Source organism: Sapajus apella, unplaced genomic scaffold (assembly GCF_009761245.1).
Source record: "Sapajus apella isolate SASKATOON/1434 unplaced genomic scaffold, GSC_monkey_1.0 scaffold201, whole genome shotgun sequence".
Classification (NCBI taxonomy): domain Eukaryota; kingdom Metazoa; phylum Chordata; class Mammalia; order Primates; family Cebidae; genus Sapajus; species Sapajus apella.
This window is the reverse complement of record NW_022437141.1, coordinates 247,623-267,198: the sequence shown is the minus strand read 5'-3', so window position 1 is coordinate 267,198 and position 19,576 is coordinate 247,623. Positions and strand designations below refer to the sequence as shown.

Below are 19,576 nucleotides of genomic sequence, written 5' to 3'. Positions count from 1 at the left end.
GTGGGCATGCTTTGGTGGGTTTTGAGTGGTGAGAAGTGCTTTTCTCAGAGGCTGCATTCCACATGAGGCCTAATAAACGATAGAATGCGTCTGCGATTAGTGGCATCTCTGCTTGCAGACTTAATGTGCCGAAGGCTGCTTGTTGATTTTCTTGCACCATTCAAAGGGATGCCACAAGCTCTTTAGGTCAGACCTTGGCTTAGCGAGCCCCCCTCTTCCTTTTTGTCCCATGAAGAGGACAATGCAGTAATGTGAAAGAGCCCAGTGGGTCGAGCTACATCTATCACATAGCAAATCTGAAAAGGTTTCCAGTCAAGGTCAAATTCTTCTTCCTATTTTTCTTTTTTTGAGACGGAGTCTCACTCTGTCGCCAGGTGCCAGGCTGGAGAGCAGTGGTGAGATCTCGGCTCACTGCAACCTCCGCCTCCCAGGTTCAAGCAATTCTCCTGCCTCAGCCTCCGGAGTAGCTGGGACTACAGGCACAAGCCACCACGCCCAGCTAGTTTTTGTATTTTACTGCAGATGGGGTTTCACCTTCTTGGCCAGGATGGTCTGGATCTCTTGACCTCATGATCCGCCTGCCTCTGCCTCCCAAAGTGCTGGGATTACAGCACTTTGGCGTGAGCCACTGTGCCCGGCCTAAAATCAAATTATTAAAAGATTTGAGCAGGTCAGGTGCCTGCCACCAGGCCCGGCTAATTGTTGTGTTTTTGTTTTTTTTTTTGAGACAGGGTCTCACTTTGTCGCCCAGGCTGGAGTGCAGTGGCTCAATCTCAGCTCACTGCAACCTCTGCCCCTCAGGTCCGGATTCAAGCAAATCTCCTGCCTCAGCTGCCTGAGTAGCTGGGATTATAGGCATGCACCACCATGCCCAGCTAATTTTTGTATTTTTAGTAGTGATGGGGTTTCACCATGTTGGCCTGGCTGGTCTTGAACTCCTGATCTCGTGATCTGCCCACCTCGGCCTGCCAAAGTGCCATGTTGGCCAAGCTGGTCTTGAACTCTTGACCTCAAGTGATCAGCTCGCCTTGGCCTCCCAAAGTGTTGGGATTACAGGCGTGAACCACCGTGCCAGGCCCTGAATTTGCAGAGTTCTGACAAATGAAGTTTTGTTCTTCCACTGTGCCCTGTAATTTGGTAATTCTGTAATTCGGTTCAGATGCACATGCTGCTGAGTCAGGTTGGGGTCTCTACTATTGCTCTCCCTCTCCAGTCACCCCCCAACCCCGGTTGTGGAAGAGTAGGGAAGGCCCTGGACTTGGGATCTGGCATAGGAGGGTCTGGCATCAAACCCTGGTTCTGAAGCTTTACTGGCCAAGTGTTCAAATGATCTTTCATTCACCAAGCACTTGCTGAGTGTCAGCACTGGGTTGGAGATGCTGGAAAGACGAAGATAAATAAGACATCATACTTACCTGGCAGGGGAGATACCATGGTCACGAAGGTGGTTTTCCCAGGGTTATCCATTGCACTCCGGATGTGCTGACCCCTGCAATTTCCCCAAATGTGGGAAAGTCGACTGCATAATTTGTGATAGTGGGGTACTGCATTTGTGCTTTTCCCTGAATGAAAAAACCCAAAAAACAAAAAAAAAAAACACATAATTTCCTCCCTTCCTCGCTTTCTTTTCTCTTTTCTTTTTGTTCTTTCTCTCCCTCTTTCTTTCTTTTACTGAGAGTTTTTTTTAACTATATTAATCAGAAAAATGTAAAGTATTTAGAATAATAAAATGGACACCCCTGATAAGAACCATCCAGTTTAAAAAATAAAGCTAGAAAGACTTAAAAAATTTTTAGAGACAGAGTCTCACTCTGTTGCCCAGGCTGGAGTGAAGTGGCTTGATCACAGCTCAGTGCAGCCTCCAACCCCTGGGCTTAAGCAGTCCTCCAGCGTCATTCCAGAACAGCTAGCACTACAGGTACACACTACCAAGCCTGGTTCATTTTTAAATTTTTTGTAGAGATGAGGTGTCACTATGTTGTCCAGGCTGGAGTCAAACTCCTGACCTCAAGTGATCCTCCTACTTTAGCCTCCCAAAATGGCTAGGATTATAGAGAAGAATCACCACTCCCAGCCTAGAAAAGCTTCTGAAACCTTTTCCTTGGTGCATATCTCATTTCCTTCTCTCCCACTGAAAGAAAACCTCTGTTGTGCCTTCAGCGTTTATCACCCCTCTGCAATTTTTTTTTTTTTTTTTTGAGACACAGTCTCACTCTGTTGCCCAGGCTGGAGTGCAATGATTTGATCTTGGCTCACCATAACCTCTTCCTCTCGGGTTCAGTTGATTCTCCTGCCTCAGCCTCCGGAGTAGCTGGGATTACAGGCACCTGGTCACCACACCCAGCTAATTTTTGTATTTTTAGTAGAGATGAGATTTCACCATGTTGGCGAGGCTGGTCTCTAACTCCTGGCCTCAGCTGATCCACCTACCTCATACTCTCAAAGTGCTGGGATGACAGGCGTGAGCCACCGTGCCCAGCCCTTTGCATGTCTTTTATTTGTGCTACCTAGGTATGAATGCTTAAATAATACGTAGTGTTAAGCACTTTAAAAATTTCTATGAATCATACTACCAAAATCTTTTTTTTTATTGAGACGGAGTCTCACTCTGTCACCCAGGCTGGAGTGCAGTGGTGCGATCTCAGCTCACTGCAACCTCCGCCTCCTGGGTTCAAGCGATTCTCCCGCCTCAGCCTCCTGAGTAGCTGGGATCACAGGCGTCTGCCACCATGCCCGGCTAATTTTCTGTATTTTTAGTAGAGACCAGTTTCACCATGTTGGCCAGGCTGATCTCAAACTCCTGACCTCAGATGATCCGCCCGCCTCAGCCTCCCAAAGTGCTGGGATTACAGTGGTGAGCCACTGCGCCCGGCCATCGAAATCTTATGACTTGCTGCTAACTTAAAACGTTTTAAGATTTACTTACGTAATACATGTAACTCAATTCATTTGTCTTTGTCGTTTTTTATATTAAGGGTAATTTTTTATAGAAATGTAAAAACTGGCCGGGCGCGGTGGCTCAAGCCTGTAATCCCAGCACTTTGGGAGGCGAGGCGGGTGGATCCCGAGGACAAGAGATCGAGACCATCCTGGTCAGCATGGTGAAACCCCGTCTCTACTAAAAATACAAAAAATTAGCTGGGCATGGTGGTGCGTGCCTGTAATCCCAGCTACTCAGGAGGCTGAGGCAGGAGAATGGCCTGAACCCAGGAGGCGGAGGTTGCGGTGAGCCGAGATCGCGCCATTGCACTCCAGCCTGGGTAACATGAGTGAAACTGCATCTCAAAAAAAAAAAAAAAAATAGGGAAATGTAAAAACTTTATACAAAAATGTAGATAAATAGTAAGTGTACAGCTTAATGAATATTCATAGTCAACACACCTGTGTAACCACACGCAATGAAGAAACAACTGGCCAGGCACGGTGGCTCACGCCTGCAGCCCCATCACTTTTCAGGGGCCAAGGCGGGCAGATCACTTGAGCCCAGGAGTTCAAGACCAGCCTGGGCAACATGGTGAAACACTGTCTCTACTCAAAATACAAAAAATTAGCTGGGCACAGTGGCACGTGCCTGTGGTTCCAGCTGCTTGGGATGCTGAGGTGGGAGGATTGCTTGAGCCTGGGAGGCAGAAACTGCAGTGAGCTGAGGCCTCCCATAGCACTCCACCCTGGACAAGAGTGAGACCCTGACTCACGAAAGCAGCAAATAAAAAAAAAAAGAGAAACAACTCTATCTGTACCCAGAACCATCCGAGCCCCGCTTTGCTGTTGTTGTTGTTGTTGTTGAGACAGAGTCTAGTTCTGTCACCCAGGCTGGAGTGCAATCACGCAATCTTGGCTCTTGGCTCACGGTTACCACCACCTCCTGGGTTCAAGTGATTCTCATGCCTCAGCCTCCCGAGTAGCTGGGATTACAGGCACATGCCACCATGCATGGCTAATTTTTGTATTTTTAGTAGATGGGGTTTCACTATGCTGGCCAGGCTGGTCTCAAACTACTGACCTCAAGCGATCTGCCAGCCTCGGCTTCCCAAAGGACTGGGATTATAGTCATGAGCCACTGTGCCCAGCCTTTATATCATCTTTTTATTTTACCTGCACATCAACTCCATGAGGAAGGTATTGCTACTAACCCTGTTTACAGATAAGAAATTGAACTCAAAGAAGGGAACTTCCTTTTCTTTCTTTTTTTTTTGAGATGGAGTCTCGCTCTGTCACCCAGGTTGGAGTGCAGTGGCATGATCTTGGCTCACTGCAACCTCTGCCTCCTGAGGTTCAAGCGATTTTCTTGCCTCAGCCTCCCGAGTAGCTGGGATTACAGGCGCCTGCCACCATGCCCGGTTAATTTTTGTATTTTTAGTAGAGATGGGTTTCCCCATATTGGCCAGGCTGGTCTTGAACTCCTGACCTTGTGATCTGCCCGCCTTGGCCTCCCAAAGTGCTGGGATTACAGGCGTAAGCCACTGCGCCTGGCCGAAGTTAGGGAACTTTAAGGCCACATAGTGAGGGCTAGTGCAGAACCTCCAGGCTTCACTCTCCCTAGTTGCTGTGGTCTGGCACCGTCTTGTAATGGAGGTGTGTGGGAGGGTCTCATGAAGACAAATCGTTAGAAGCCAATGAGACAAGTAACTGGGATATTATTTGAGGTGCACTGGCAGCCCCAAAGCTGAATGAGATGAATTCCACTGCATGGGTTGGAAGGAGTCACAGAGAAGCCTGGATTGAACTGGATCTTCGGACAAGTCAGTTTAGAGTGAGCACCCATCTCTGATGGTCCTAGTGAGAATTTAAGGTGCTTTTAGCATTAGGTAAAGCTCCTGGTACTCACACATATCAGTACTCGCACAACAGTGAAGGGCTGTTGAAGGAATTAGTGAATGTATGTAGGATCGGAAGAACTTTGCATGGTTATGTTCCTTCCTGGAGCCAGGGGATGGACAAAATGACCTCTTTAGGCCCTATTCATCCTGAGTTTGAGTAGGTCAGGGGAGAGCCTAAAGGGCCAGCTCCCCAGCCCCCACGACTGCAGAGGGGCTGCAAGAGCAATTCCTTCCTAGACAGGGAAGAAACAGTGTCACAGCACCCTGTCACCCTTTCTCCAGCTCTACCCTGATCTCCAGATGCAGCAGAAGGAACTGGGATCTATGACCCACAACTCCCACAAAAAGACCTAGGCTGGGGGATGGGCTGGGGAGGTGTGTGTTTGTTTTGAAAGCCTAGATGAGGAGAAGAAGGAGGAGGAAGAGGAGAAGGAGGGGGAGGAGAGGGAGAGGGGGAGGAGGGAGAGAGGGAGATAGGGTGGAATAAAGGGGGAGGATTAATTTGCAGCTTAGATTTTAGGGCCAAGGATTGAAGCCTCTTCCTGCCCTCCTTCGCTCCTCCAGTTGGCTTTATCCCAAGGAGTTGCCTTGGGGCTTCCGTGATGGCGGCGGGAATGCAGGGAAGCTGTGGGCCTGGGAGCCGGAGGCTAGATGGGGGCAAAGAAGAGTGAGGCTGCCCACAGATCCTGGTGGGCTGGGTTCTGGCAGAAAACCGTGGGCTGACCGTCTCCAGGGCCCGGCGGAGCCTCAGCAGGTTCTACCAGAACTGGCTCAACAGCGGCACCTGCCGGCTGGGGCCGTCTCTGCGGGGCAGGGCTCCTCCACCGCCCTGGTAGCTCCAAGGGTGAGTCACTCCTGGCCTGGCTCTGCGGCCTCCCCAGCTGTCGGATCAGAAAATGTTGCGAGCTGAGGAATGTCCCTAAGCCGAGGGCCTCTGCCCTTCCGGCCGCCACCTGTGCCCCTAACACTACCCTGTTCAACAAGGACACTGACCGAGGGCCAGCGCTGGGGAAAAAGAGTAGCATGAAGCCACTCACTTTAGGGAGCTCCTGGTTTGGGTAGTTCTTTCTTTCTCTCTTTCTTTCTCTCTTCTCTTTCCCTCCCTCCCTCCCTCCCTCCCTTCCTTTCTTGAGACGGAGTCTCACTCTGTGTCGCCCAGGCTGGAGTACAGTGGTGCGATCTTGGCTCACTGCAACCTCCGCCTCCCAGATTCAAGCGATTCTTCTGCCTCAGCCTCCCAAGTAGCTGAGATTACAGGCGTCTGCCACCACGCCCAGCTAATTTTTGTATTTTCAGTAGAGACGGGGTTTCACCAGGTTGGCCAGGGTGATCTTGATCTCTTGACCTTGTGATCCGCCCTCCTCGGCCTCCCAAAGTGCTGGGATTACAGGCGTGAGCCACTGCACCCGGCCATGTTTTCTTTTTTTAGTTTTTTGTTTGTTTTCGAGACAATGTATCAGTGTGTCACCCAGGCTGGAGTGTAGTGGCATGATCATAGCTCAGTGCAACCTCTACTTCCTGGGCTCAAGAGAGCCTCTCACCTCAGCCTCTTGACTAGCTGGAATACAGCCGCATGCCACCACACCTGGGTAATTTTTATTTTCTTCTTTTAGAAATGAAATCTCACTATGTTGCCCAGGCTGATCTGCCTACCTCAGCCTCCCAAAGTGGTGAGATTACAGGCATGAGCCACTGTGTCCAATTGTTTTACTATTTTTTGTAGAGACGGAGGTCTCCCTACGTTGCCCAGGCTGGTCTTGAACTCCTGGGCTCAAGCAGTCCTCCTGCCTCAGCTTCCCAAAGTGCTGGGATTTCAGGCATGAGCCACCACATTCGGATCTTTAGGCTTCTTTTTTATTTTTTGAGACCAAGTTTTGTTCTTGTTGCCCAGACTAGCGTGCAATGGCATGATCTTGGCTCACTGCAACCTCCGCCTCCCGGGTTCAAGCGATTCTCCTGCCTCAGCCTCCCAAGTAGCTGGGGTTACAAGTATGCGCCACCATGCCCAGCTAATTTTTGTATTTTCAGTAGAGATGGGGTTTCGCCATGTTGGCCAGGCTGGTCTCGAACTTCTGGCGTTAGGCGATCTGCCCGACTCAGCCTCCCAAAGTGCTGGGATTACAGGCATGAGCCACTGTGCCCGGCCTGGTCTTTAATCTAGAGCAGTTCCTCATCTTTTTTACCTTTCATGACATTTTTTCAGAGTAGGACTCCCCCACACCTTTTTTCTTTTAATTGAATGCACCTATTTGAGGTTTGTCTGGTATTTCCTTATGCATAGATTCAGGCTATGCCTCCCTGGTGCAAATATAAGCAGTATTATATTCTTTGGGTGGAGTTCTCCACTTTAAGGAATTCATGGAACTTCTGAACCTCTGAGGATTAACCCCTGAGTTGTCTGTCAAAAAATGAGATTTTCAAAACAGGCTAAGAATGACATCATTAGGCTGGGTGCGGTGAGTCACACCTGTAATCCCAGCACTTTGGGAGGCTGAGGCAGGCAGATCATGAGGTCAAGAGATCGAGACCATCCTGGCCAACATGGTGAAACCCCCATCTCTAGTAAAAACACAAAAATTAGCCGGGCGTGGTGGCACGCGCCTGTAGTCCCAGCTACTTGGGAGGCTGAGGCAGGAGAATCACTTGGACCCAGGAGGCGGAGGTTGGTGAGCAGAGATTTCGTCACTGCACTCCATCCTGGCGAAAGAGTGAGACTCTGTCTCAAAATAAAAATAAAGCCTGATGCCTGGCTTAGGCTCTGCCCTCTCTCTTGCCTTCTTCCCCTCCCGCTTCCAAACTTGCCTTTGAAATTTTAGCAGCTGCTATTGAAAGTATTCTTTTTTGAAGGCCACTGGGGACACCCTAATTGCCCAACTCAGTCGGTTTCGTAGTCCTCATCCTCTTGACCTCTTCTCAGGGCAATGGACTGGCTCACCCGCCTTTCTCCCTGAAACCACAGAAGGCCAGGCTTGGCTGCCCCAGTCTCCACCCATTTCCTTCATCAAAAATGACAGAATGCCAGCTGCTCTGGGAGGTACAGAGGTGGACCCACTGTGAAGCCAGCTTTGCAGGTGGTGGCTTGTCAGGAAAATTCTGCTGGTCCTGGTCTTTCGTTTTCTTTCTTTTTTTTTGAGATGGAGTCTCACCGTATTGCCCAGGCTGGAGTGCAGTGGCGTGATCTCAGCTCACTGCAGCCTCTGCCTCCTGGGTTCAAGTGATTCTCCTGCCTTAGCCTCCCAGGTAGCTGGGATTACAGGCACCTACCAGCACGTGTGGCTTATTTTTGTATTTTTAGTAGAGGCAGGGTTTCATCATGTTGGTCAGGCTGGTCTCGAAAACTCCTGACCTCAGGTGATCTGCCCACCTCAGCCTCCCAAAGTGCTGAGATTACAGGCCTGAGCCACCAAGCCCGGCCACTTCCCGCACCTCAGCGAAGACGTTCTCCCAGCTCCTGTCATTAGATGGGATGCCTGGAATTGTTCTTTTCCCTGGAGAGCCCCACCTTCCAGTGGTTTCAACTTTACCTCCTTCAACAACCCAGGAGGGCAGCCCTGAGTCTCTGCCCCTGACCAGTGGCTGTCCAGGTAGAATTATGTCAGAAGTAGGTCTGGACTCAGTGTTTTTCCCTCAGTGGCCGTAGAGCAAACAGAGACCCCTCATACTCCTTTCCTAGGTTGTGAGCTCGTTTTGGGCAGTCTGGGGTCTAATTCTTCTCTGTCCCTTGGCGCTGAGCATGCAGTTGGCCCTCCCATCAACAGTGATGGAATAATGACCAGGCTCAGTGGCTCATGCCTGTAATCCCAGCACTTTGGGAGGCTGAGGCGGGAGGATTACTTGAGGTCGGGAGTTCAAGACCAGCCTGGTCAACATGGCAAAACCCAGTCTGTACTGAAAATACAAAAATTAGCTGGGTGTGGTGGCACGTGTCTGTAATTCCAACTACTCGGGAGGCTAAGGCAGGAGAATTGCTTGAATCCGGGAGGCGGAGGTTACAGTGAGCCAAGATTGGGCCACTGCATTCCAGCCTGGGTGACAGAGTGAGACTGTCTCAAAAAAAAAAAAAAGTTATGGAATAATGAGCAAAGAGGTTCAGCTGCTTGCCCAAGGCCTGGCCTTGCTTGGCTTTCGTCACAGGGACCTCTGCGTTGGCTGGCTGTTGGGACGGGGATATCTGGAAACTGGTTGTCCCTGGTACAGAGGAAACAGTGGGGAGAGCTAGGCCCCAATTTCTGGGTTATTTTCTTGGCTCTGCCATTTTCTTTTTCTTTTTCCCCCCAAGTTATCGTTTCCTGTTCTTTAAAAAAATTATTTCAATAGGCTTTGGGGAGCAGGTGGTATTTGGTTACATGGATACATTCTTTTTTTTTTTTTTTTTTTTGAGATGGAGTCTTGCTCTTTCACCCAGGCTGTAGTGCAGCGGCACGATCTTGGCTGACTGCAACCTCCACCTCCCTGGTTCAAGCAGTCCCCTTGCCTCAGCCTCCTGAGTAGCTGGGATTACAGGTGCCTGGCACCATGCCTGGCTAATTGTTTTTGTATTTTTAGTAGAGACTGGGTTTCACCATGTTGGCCTGGCTGGTCTTGAACTCCTGACCTCAGGCAATCCACCTGCCTCGGCCTCCCAAAGTGCTGGGATTACAGGCGTGAGCCACCACACCTGGCCACAGATACATTCTTTAGTGGTGATTTCTGAGATTTTGGTGCACCCCTCACCTGAGCTTGTACACTGTACCCATTGTGGTTTTTTTTTTTTTTTTTTTTTTTTATGGAGTTGCACTCCTTTTGTCCAGACTGGAGTGCAGTAGCGTGATCTCAGCTCACTGTAACCTCTGCCTCCTGGGTTCAAGTGATTCTCCTGCCTTAGCCTCCCAAGTAGCTGGGACTACAGGCGCATGTCACCACACCCAGCTAATTTTGTTGTATTTTTAGTAGATACGGGGTTTCACCATGTTGGCGAGGATGGTCTCAATCTCTTGACCTTGTGATCCGCCCGCCTCAGCCTTCCGAAGTACTGGGATTACAGGCGTGAGCCACCGCGCCCGGCTTCCATTGAGTACGTAGTCTTCTATCCCTCATCCCCCTCCCAGCCTTACCCGAGTGTCTCCAAAGTCCATTGTTCATTCTTATACCTTTGTGTTCTCTTATAAGTGAGAACATATGTTTGGTTTTCCATTTCTGAGTTACTTTGCTTAGAATAATGGTCTCCAACTTCATCCAGGTTGCTGCAAACGCCATGATTTTGTTCCTTTTTATGGATGAGTAATAGTCCAGGGTGTGTGTGTATATGTATATATATCTATATATACACACACATATATCTAGATATATATGTGTGCATATATATATATACATATATATATACAGATATACCTTTTATGTCTGTGTATATGATACGTATATATGTATACGCATATACATATACATATATATGTGTATACACACACACACATATATATATATAACATTTTCTTTAGCCACTCATTAATTGATGGGCATTAGGGCTTGTTCCATATATTTGCAATTGTGAATTGTGCTGCTATAAACATGTGTGTACAAGTGTCCTTTGTCAGATGTGTAGTTTGCGAAGATTTTCTCCCACTCTGTGAGTTGTCTATTTACTCTGCTGATTATTTCTTTTGCTGTCTCATCTATTTATCTTTGCTTTTGTTGTGTTTGCTTTTGGGTTCTTGGTCATGAAGTCTTGGCTGAAGCCAATGTTTAGAAGAGTTTTTCACATATTATCTTCTAGCATTTTTATCGTTTCAAATCTTAGATTTAAGTGTTTGATTCATCTTGAGCTGATTTTTGTATAAGGTGAGAGTTGAGAATCCAGTTTCATTCTTCTACATGTGGCTTGCCAATTATCCCAGCCATTTGTTGAATAGGGTGTCCTTTCCCCATTTTATGTTTTTGTTTGCATTGTTAAAAATCAGTTGACTGTAAGTGTTTGGCTTTATTTCTCGGTTCTCTATTCTGTTCCATTGGTCTGTGTGCCTGTTTTTACACCAGTGCCATGCTGTTTTGGTGACTACGGCCTTATAGTATAGTTTGAAGTTAGGTAATGTGATGCCACCAGATTGGTTCTTTTTGCTTAGCATTTGCTTTGGCTCTGAAGGCTCTTTTTTGGTTCCATATGAATTTTAGGATTGTTTTTTCTAGTTCTGTGAAGAATGATGATGGTATTTTGATGGGAATTGCATTGACTTTTTGGATTCCTTTAGGCAGTGTAGTCATTTTCACAATACTGATTCTAACCATTCATGAGCATGAAATGTGTCTCCAATAGTTTGTGTCATCTGTGATTTATTTTAGCAATGTTTTGTAGCTTTCCTTATGAAGATCTTTTGCCTCCTTGGTTAGGTATATTCCTAAGTATTTTGTTATTATTTTTTGCAGCAATTGTAAAAAAGGTTGGATTCTTGATTTGATTCTCAGCTTGGTTATTGTTGGCATATAGCAGTGCTACCGACTGGTGCACACTGACTTTGTATCCTGACATTTTACTGAATTTGTTTATTAAATCTAGAAGCTTTTTGGATGAATCTTTAGGGTTTTCTAGGTATATAATCACATGACTGGTGAACAGGGACGGTTTGACTTCTTCTTCCCCAATTTGGATGCCCTTTATTTCTTTCTCTTGTCTGATTGCTCTGGCTAGGACTCTGCCATTTTCTTGAACTTGGATATGTCACTAAGCTGCTCAGTGCCCCAGTCTCCACATCTTAATGAAATAATGGGATTAGTAACACCAACCTGGATGTATTGCCACAAGGATGAAACTAATGAGACCCTTTCACAGGCCCAGCGTGTGGTGTTCAGCGGGTCTTCCATAATTTTGCCTTCTGTTAGCATTCATCAAACACCTGCCAGATGTTATGATCTGCTCCCCTAGCCCTGAGAATGGACCTGGGTTTTCTAGGGGGGGGTCCCTTAGTCCACTGTCTCCTCTCAGCTCAGCAGCTCTGGGCATCTGTGAGTCACAGTCTATTTGGCTGCAGATTGGATGGGCCTCATCTGCCCTAGTTTGTTTGTTTGTTTTTTGAGATGGAGTCTCACCGTGTCGCCCAGGTTAGAGTGCAGTGGCACAGTCTCAGCTCACTGCAAACTCTGCCTCCCGGTTTAAAGTGATTCTCCTGCCTCAGCCTCCTGAGTAGCTGGGATTACAGGTGCCTGTCACCACACCCAGCCAATTTTGGTAGTTTTGGTAGAGACGGAGTTTCGCTATGTTGGCCAGGCTGGTCTCGAACTCCTGACCACAAGTGATCTGCCCACCTCAGTCTCCCGAAGTGCTGTGATTGCAGGCGTGAGCCACTGCGCCCAGCCGGGGTTATTTTTAAATATTGTTGATTTCTCTCTCTCTTTTTTTTTTTAAAAAAAGATGGGGTTTCACCATGTTGGTCAGGCTGGTCTTGAGCTCCCGACCTCAGGTGATCTGCCCGCCTTGGCCTCCAAAGTGCTTGGATTACAGGGGTGAGCCACCACGCCCGGCCAATATTGTTGATTTCTAATTTAATTATATTGCTGTTAGAGAATGTGGTCTATATAATTTTTTGAGCTGATGGAGACTGCTTTATAACCTGATATGTGGTCATTTTTGTAAATGGTTCATGTGTGTCTGAAAATAAAAGCGTGTTCACAAACTGTTTGAGCTGGAGTATTTAAAATATTCTATTAGATTATGCTTGCTGATTGCATCGCTCAAATCTTTTAAATCTTTACTGAATTTTTGGTCCACTTGATGTACCAATTCCGGAGGGAGGTGATTTAAATCTTCCATTGGTAGATTTGTCTATTTTTCCTACTATTGCTGTTTTATGATTTTTAAAGCTATGTTATTAGGTACATACAACTGTAGAATAGCTATATCTTATTGATAGATTGAGGTAGGCAAGTATCCCTACCATCGCTTTCTGAAGGGTGGATGATTTTCCCATTACTACCCAAGGATATCACCTTTTGGGCTCCCTTGACCCTTCCTTCCTTCCTTCCTTCTTTTTTTTTTTTTTTTTTTTTTTTTTTTGAGAGTGGCGTGATCTTGGCTCACTGCAATCTCCACCTCCTGGGTTCAAGCAATTCCCTACCTCAGCCTCCCCAGTATCTGGGATTATAGGCACCTGCCACCATGCCTGTCTGGCTAATTTTTGTATTTTTAGTAGAGATGGGGTTTCACCATCTTGGCCAGGCTGGTCTTGAACTCCTGACCTCAAGTGATCCACTGGCTTTGGCCTCCCAGTGTTGGGATTACAGGCGTGAGCCACCACACCTGGCCCCTTCCTCTCTTCCTCCCTCCCTCTCTCTCTCTCTCTCTTTCTTTCTTTGCTTTTCTTTTCTTTTCTTTGCTTTCGACAGAGTGTTGCTCTTGTTGCCCAGGCTGGAGTGCAATGGCGTGATCTCGGCTCACCGCAACCTCCGCCTACTGGGTCCAAGCAATTCTCCTGCTTTAGCCTCCTGAGTAGCTGGGATTACAAGCATGCACCACTACACCCGCCTAATTTTGTATTTCTAGTAGAGATGAGGTTTCTCCGTGTTGTTCAGGCTGGTCTCCAACTCCCGACCTCGGCCTGCCTTGGCCTCCCAAAGTGCTGGGATTACAGGCATGAGCCACCGCGTCCGGCCTTCTTTCTTTTAAAAAATTTTTTTGAGACAAGGTCTTGCTCTGTCATCCAGGCTGGAGCGTGGCAGCATGATCTTGGCTCATTGCAGTCTCTGCTTACTGGGCTCAAGTGATCCTCCCACCTCAGCTTCCTGAGTAGCTGGGACTACAGGTGGGTACTACCATATATGGCTAATTTTAAGTATTTTTTTTGTAGAGATGGGTATGTACCTGGGACATGGAGCCTGTCCTCTCTTCACTGGGAAGCATTGACAAGGACAGGTCAGTAACTGCCTGAGTTACCTGGAGGCAGAGGTTGCAGTGAGCCGAGATGGCAACACTGCACTCCAGCCTGGGCAACACAGTGAGACTCCATCAAAAAAAAAAGAAAGAAAGAAAGAGGAAGGAATGAAGGAAGGAATGAAGGAAGGAATGAAGGAAGGAATGAAGGAAGGAATGAAGAAACCCATACACATTTTATCTTTTATCTAGCATTTCTAGCTGTTTTATACCACAGGAGTTTTTCTCAACCTATATAGTCCACCTTATTGCTGGAAATAAGTCTCTGCTAAGTGCTTTACATGAAATTTTACTTAATATTCAAAACAATTCAATAAAATCCTGTCACTATTTTTTTTTTTTTCTTCAGAGAAGAAAATGGAGGCTCAGGGAGTTCATGACGATTCAGATCCTAGTTCCGACATTTACCAGCAATATGACCTGGAATAAGTCAGTCACTCCAGAGGACGCTGAGCTCAGTGGAGGCCTGCCTGCTGGCTGGGGTGCTGTTTGCCTTCAGGTAACATGTAGAGAGCCTCAGCGTCTGGCACAGCATTGGCACAGAAGTCTTCTGGCACAGAAGACGTCAGTGATGACTGCTGTCTAAAGGGAAGGGATATGTACCTGGGACATGGAGCCTGTCCTCTCTTCACTGGGAAGCATTGACAAGGACAGGTCAGTAGCTGCCTGAGCTACCTGGAGAACTGTAAAAGACACAGATCCCTGACTGTGCTCCCCGCAAATTCTGATTGTGATGCATGGCCAAGTTTGGGACCCTGTGTCATTGGGGCGTGGCTCTTGTGGTGTTTGCTGGTCTGTTCACTGGGGCTGTCCTCTAGTGAGTCACATAGAAAGAATAGTGTAGTGACTATCACAAGTTGCCAAGAAGAAGGAAAGAGCAGCCCTCCATGGTTAGCTACCAAGCAATTAGCTTTTATTTTCATTTACCTTCTTTTTTTTGAGAGGAAGTCTCACTCTGTTGCCCAGGCTGGAGTGCAGTGGTGCAATTTTGGCTCACTGAAACCTCCGCCTTCTGGGTTCAAGTGATTCTTCTGCCTCAGCCTCCCTAGTAGCTGGGACTACAGGCGCACGCCACCACAGCCAGCTAATTTTTGTATTTTTAGTAGAGACGGAGTTTTACTTTGTTGGACAGGCTGGTCTCAAACTCATGGCCTTGAGTGATCTGCCTGCCTTGGTCTCCCAAAGTGCTGGGATTACAGGTGTGAGCCATGTGCCCAGCCCCCTTATTATTTATTTACTTTTGAGACAGAGTTTCTCTGTGTCACACGGACAGGAGTGCACTGATGTGATCTCAGCTTTGTGCAGCCTCCACTTCTCCGGCTCAAGCAACCTTCCTACCTCAGCTTCCCAAGCAGCTGGGACTACAGGAGCATGTCACCATATATAGCTAATTTTTTTCTTTTTTCTTTTCTTTTTTTTTTTTTGAGACGGAGTTTTACTCTGTCGCCCAGGCTGGAGTGCAATGGCACAATCTCGGCTCACTGCAACCTCTGCCTCCTGGGTTCAAGCAATTCTCTGCCTCAGCCTCCCGAGTAGCTGGGATTACAGGTGCTCGCCACCATGCCTGACTAATTTTTGTATTTTTAGTAGAGATGGGGTTTCACAATCTTGGCCAGGCTGCTCTTGAACTCCTGACCTTGTGATCCACCCGCTTTGGCCTCCCAAACTGCTGGAATTACAGGCATGAGCCACCACACCCAGCCAAATTAAGTAAAATTTATTCATTTCCCTGGTTGAACTAGCTACAGCTTGAGTACTTAGTAGCTATGAGTGGCCAGTGGCTGCCATATTGGACAGTGCAGAGTGAAAACATTTTCATCATTGCAGATAGTGTTTTACTGGACAGTGTTTTAACTGATCCCCTAAAGCTGATCACCTAGTTTGTTTCCAGTTCTCAGGCAGCTTGGGGATGATGGGGTCCATGCCTGGAATGCAGCAGAGCTGGGTGAAAGCTGGCCAGGGAGTTTTGGGCCTTCAACGTCAGACCTTGCAACCTGGGAGACTCCTGCAAGAGGAGGGCTTTTGGGCTTGGGGCAGAGGCTTGACCAGGGTCTGGAAGAGACAGTGGCCCTAAAGAGCAGGCCTCCTGCTCAGATCTAACCTTTGACCCCCTCCCTCTGGGCCTGCCAAAATACAGCTCTGTTTCTTCACTCAATATTCAGCAAACAGCTCTTGAGTAACTACCAAGGATGGTGCCACATCCTGCACTGGGGATGTAGGGATGAGAAAGACACAGCCCCTGCCTTGGAGAAACCCGCTGCCCAAAGAAAAAGATCATCACCTGCTCTGCACCCAGGACTTTTAAAGAGTCATTACCTAAGATCAAAAGGCCTGATAATAACATGCTTGTGAGGGTTTGGGGAAACAAGTGACCTCATCCGTTGTTGGGGGTTGTAAATTGGTACACAATTTTTGGAGGGCAATTGTGTGAAAAATCTATAAAAAATTTAAGAGCACATAATCTTTGACCCAGAATTGTCATACTTACAAATTTATTTGGCTGGATGCGGTGTCTCATGCCTATAATCGCTTGAGCCCGGGAGGCGGAGATTGCAGTGAGCCGAGCACTCCAGCCTGGGCAACAAAGCGAGACTCCATCTAAAAAAAAATATTTTACACACACACATATGTCTACAAATATATGTACCAAGGTATTTCCTGCAATTAGCATTGTTTGTAGTAATAAAAGGCAGACACACCTAAATATCTACTAGGAGGGGAATGGTGAGTAAATTGTGCCACACCGTATGATGGAAGACTATGTCGACTATCTACAGGCAGGTACATTATTACATGAAAATAGCAGGTGCTGAACAGTGTAGAGTGTAGCTATCATTTGTGTCAAACACACACACACACACACACACACACACACACCCCCAGCATATGCTCCAAATATCTCTGCAAAGACACATTAAAATTGTTCAGAGGCTGGGCGTGGTGACTCACGCCTGTAATCCCAGCACTTTGGGAGGCTGAGACGGGTGGATCACTTGAGGTCAGGAGTTCAAGACCAGCCTGGCCAACATGGCGAAACCCTATGTCTACTAAAAATACAAAAATTAGCTGGGCGTGGTGGTGGGTACCTGTAGTCCCAGCTACTTGGGAGGCTGAGGCAGGAGAATTGCTTGAACCTGGGAGGTGGAGGTTACAGAGAGCCGAGGTCGTGCCACTGCATTCCAGCCTGGATGACAGAGTGAGACTCCGTCTAAAAAAAAAAAAAAGAATTGGCCGGGCGCGGTGGCTCAAGCCTGTAATCCCAGCACTGTGGGAGGCCGAGGCGGGCGGATCACGAGGTCAAGAGATCGAGACCATCCTGGTCAGCATGGTGAAACCCCGTCTCTACTAAAAATACAAAAAATTAGCTGGGCATGGTGGCGCGTGCCTGTAATCCCAGCGACTCAGGAGGCTGAGGCAGAAGAATTGCCTGAACCTGGGAGGCGGAGGTTGCGGTGAGCCGAGATCGCGCCATTGCACTCCAGCCTGGGTAACAAGAGCAAAACTCCGTCTCAAAAAAAAAAAAAAAAAGAATTAGGATTGTAAAAACAAACAAACTATTAAGAGTAGTTGCCTCAGGAGATCTCTCTCTCTCTCTCTCTCTCTCTCTCTCTCTCTTTCTTGACAGTCTTGCTCTGTTGCCCAGGTTGGAGTGCAGTGGCGTGATCTCAGCTTACAGCAAGCTCTGCCTCCTGGGTTCAAGCGATTCTCCTGCCTCAGCCTCTCGAGTAGCTGGGATTACAGGTGCCCACCACTATGCCTGGCTAATTTTTTGTATTTTTAGTAGATACTTGGTTTCACCATGTTGGCCAGGCTGGTCTTGAACTCCTGACCTCAAATGATCCACCCACCTCAGCCTCCCACAGTGCTGAGGTTACAGGTGTGGAGCCCGGCCAGGAGAGACTTTACTTTCTTTGCACATGCTTTTGGGCTTTGCTTCATTTTTGAACTGTGTAATAACATTTTTTTTTTTTTTTGAAGCAGGATCTTGCTCTGTTGCCCAGGCTGGATGCAGTGATGTAATTCTTTGCTGTCTGTAGCCCTGACCTTCCAGGCTCAAACAATCTTCCCACCTCAGCTTCTCCAGCAGCTGGCACTGCAGGTATGCACTATCATGCCCAGCTGTTTTTTGTATTTTTTGTAGAGATGGGGTCTTGCCCTGTTGCCCAGGCTGGTCTTGAACTCCTGGGTTCTAGTGATCCTTCCTCCTCACCCTCCCAAAGAGCTGGGATTACAGGTGTGAGCCACTGCACTCAGCCCCTTTTCCTTTTTCTTTTATTTAGACAGAGTCTTGCTTTGTTGCACAGTTTGGAGTGCAATGGTGCAATCTCAGCTCACTGCAACCTCTGGCTTCTGGGTTCAAGTGATTCTCCTGCCTCAGCCTCCCGAGTAGCTGGGATTTTAGGCGCGCACCAACAGGCCCGGCTAATATTTTGTAGAGATGGGGGTTTCGCTATATTGGCCAGGCTGGTCTCGAACTCCTGACCTCAGGTGATCCGCCCACCTCAGCCTCCCAAAGTGCTGGGATTACAGGCATGAGCCATCACACCCTACCCCTTTTTCCCTTTTTTTTTTTTTTTTTTTGGGACGGAGTTTCGCTCTTGTTACCCAGGCTGGAGTGCAATGGCGCGATCTCGGCTCACCGCAACCTCCGCCTCCTGGGTTCAGGCAATTCTCCTGCCTCAGCCTCCTGAGTAGCTGGGATTACAGGCACGCGCCACCATATCCAGCTAATTTTTTGTATTTTTAGTAGAGATGGGGTTTCACCATGTTGACCAGGATGGTCTCGATCTCTTGACCTCGTGATCCACCCGCCTCGGCCTCCCAAAGTGCTGGGATTACAGGCTTGAGCCACCGTGCCCGGCCCCCTTTTTCCTTTTTTAAGGAGGCTCCTACTGAGTAATGGCAAAAGGGAGGGAAGAGATCCCTGGGGAATTCTTCTCAATCATCTGGGTTTTGGATATCCCCAGTGACTGCACAATCCCTCCACTGAAGGTGACAACAGTCCAGAAATGTCACCGCTGCGGTGACTCCATCGCTGCTGGAAGCCTTGACCTGTCTTGGCTGTCATACCACCCGCGACCAGTAGGGGGTAGCATAGACCCACCAATGTGTTGGTCCCACACTTCAATCATCCCTTCTAGGATTTCCTCCTCTGTGGGCCAAGATGGGAAAGATATCTCCTGCCAAACCAATGAAGTTTACTATGTAATAATTGATTACATCTTCTCATTTATTTATTTTTTTTTGTAACTCACAGTTCTGATCAGCATGAGAGAGAGAGAGGAGAGAGAGAGAGAGAAAGAGATTGAATGTCGGCATGCAGAAACAATTTTCCACAGGAGAGGTGTTACTTAGTCCAGCTTTATTTCCACCAGGCCTTGGGTGAAGAGTGGCTGGCAATGTGAGGAGTCCCAAGGATTATGGATACAGGCTGGCAGCTACTACCTTGGTGGCTCCCTGCCTGGCTTGGGTTTCCAGCTGCAGGACACGCTCCTACCCTTCTCTTTCCCCCTTACAGAAGTAGTTCTGGGCAACAGGAAGCACGAACAGCTGGTCCCATAGGCTGATTTGAAGCAGCCACGCTCCCAGATAGGTTGAAAGTCTGTCCCTCGCTAGGCTGTGAGCAGACCAAGGACAGGGTCATTTCTCATCTGCTACAGAATCCTCAGGACTGAGCCCAGTGATGGGAACACAGCTGGTGCTAAGTAAGATTTATTGTTCAACTGAAAGAGACAGTTATTGAGGAATCAGGAAATACATTCTTTAAAAAAATTTTTTTTCATTATAAAAAGTCTTCCAGGCTGGGCGCAGTGGCTCAGGCCTGTAATCCCAGCACTTTGGGAGGCTGAGGTGGGTGGATCAC

The 19,576-nt window shown here is 47.8% G+C and overlaps 1 non-coding gene across 1 annotated transcript; it reads left to right on the top strand.

The window, feature by feature from the left end:
* Window positions 1-1,407: 1,407 nt before the first annotated feature.
* On the top strand, window positions 1,408-1,565 carry LOC116543973. The gene has a single exon (XR_004265769.1). It is a non-coding gene; the product is annotated as a U1 spliceosomal RNA (small nuclear RNA).
* Window positions 1,566-19,576: the final 18,011 nt, after the last annotated feature.